Source organism: Capsicum annuum, unplaced genomic scaffold, assembly GCF_002878395.1.
Source record: "Capsicum annuum cultivar UCD-10X-F1 unplaced genomic scaffold, UCD10Xv1.1 ctg81772, whole genome shotgun sequence".
Lineage (NCBI taxonomy): Eukaryota > Viridiplantae > Streptophyta > Magnoliopsida > Solanales > Solanaceae > Capsicum > Capsicum annuum.
The window spans coordinates 59,729-61,481 of NW_025892518.1; positions in this window are offsets into that span (position 1 = coordinate 59,729).

Below are 1,753 nucleotides of genomic sequence, written 5' to 3' on the forward strand. Positions count from 1 at the left end.
ATCCTAAACTAAATTCCACCCGACGTTCCGGGCCTTGATCACGAGCCTCCTTTGCGTACATGCTACTTCGGGGCATTCCCCGGATAAATCAATACAAATCCTTCGGGGCATTCCCCGGCCAAATGAGTACAATTTAAACTTTTCTTGCAATAAAGTAGAAAGTACCATTCACGCACATATTCAAACACTCCAACAAATTGTTATTCCTAATTTGCCTATTCGGCCTACGTTTGCCTACCAAGTTCAACGTATCACAATTCTATCATGTTCAACATTATCAATACATTAAAATTAATCAATATTCATTTTCCTCCATTTTTAATCCCCACCTTAATTCATTTTCAACCACGTGATTAACCCATTTCAATACACAATCAACCAATCGAGAATAACGAAAATTCACCAATCATGCTTAGCTCATCACACACCCAAATGTCATAAACAGTTCACATCAACAAACAAACCACAGTATCGAATCACACGCAATCACAATCACATAAGAATTAAATAAAAGAGAAGAAAGAATTTGACCTTAAATTTGAAGCTTTCAAACTTAATGTTATTCGAATAAAGAGAGTCCGCACCCTGAAACCTCGAGCCAAACCTTAACACCAATAATCTAACTCGACAAATAATGACCCGTTCACCGTCACTTTTTACACCATTACTATTCACTGGTACTGTTCACTAGCGCCCCTTTTTTTTGTTGTTGTTGTTTTTGTTGTTGTTCTTGTGAGGAAGATTATTTTGTGATTGTTGTTATTGTGGAGAAGATGATGATCAAAGAATGAGCCTCTTTTTTTTTCCTCTTAGAAATTTTTTCTTTTATAATGGGCATGGATTTGTTATGATGTGGGAATTTTGGTGGGTCCCCCATATATTCTTTCTTTGTGGACAAGAAAAATGGGGGGGGGGGATCACATGGGTAGTTAGGGTGGTGATGGTGATGTGTTATTTTTAATAGGGAGGGGTTGTTAGAATAAGATGAAATTAGTTAGGAATTGTTATTTTTGTCTTTTTGTGAAGGGGTTATCACACGGGTGAGGGCACACACTAAGACGAGGGTAAAATGGTAAAAATGCTTTCGGGGAGGGACAAAATTATGTGTCTACATCATGCCCCTCTTTGCAAGTAAACACAAAGTGTTTTCATACAAAGAAGTAGACAACAAGACAGAATTTTGACCCGACCATTATTTACAGGAAAGAAACAAAAGGAAAAAGGACAACCGAGTTGGAGAGTCGAGTGTCCCATCAAGGCTCCGATCGACGGCTCTGTCATTACATCAAAAATTAAAATTACAAGTTAAAACATAAATGAAATTACAAAAATCCTATCTCTACAGCTTTTGTTGGACTCCTGACTTAAGTTTTATCACCCTATTCTTTAGGCGGGCTCCTGACTTGCAATTTTTTCAACTTGTTGCTTGGTTTTCCAATGCTTCACCTCATTGCTTAACATTCAATTTCTTCACCCTGTTCTTCAGGTGGGCTCCTGACTTGCTATTTTTCAATCCGTTAACTTTTATCTTTTCACCTTGTTGCTTTGTTTTAAACTTTTTCAGCTTGTTGCTTGACTTTTCATTTATTCAACCTGTTCTTCAGGCGGGCGCCTGAAATCACATAAAAACTAAAAGAAAATTATCCCAAACAAGAATAATTATAAAGAGAAATTTCGTTTGCCAGAAAAGTAAAGTTCAAAAAAAAGAGTTAAATTTTTGCCCCAGTTTATTATCAGAAGACTTTTAGGAAAG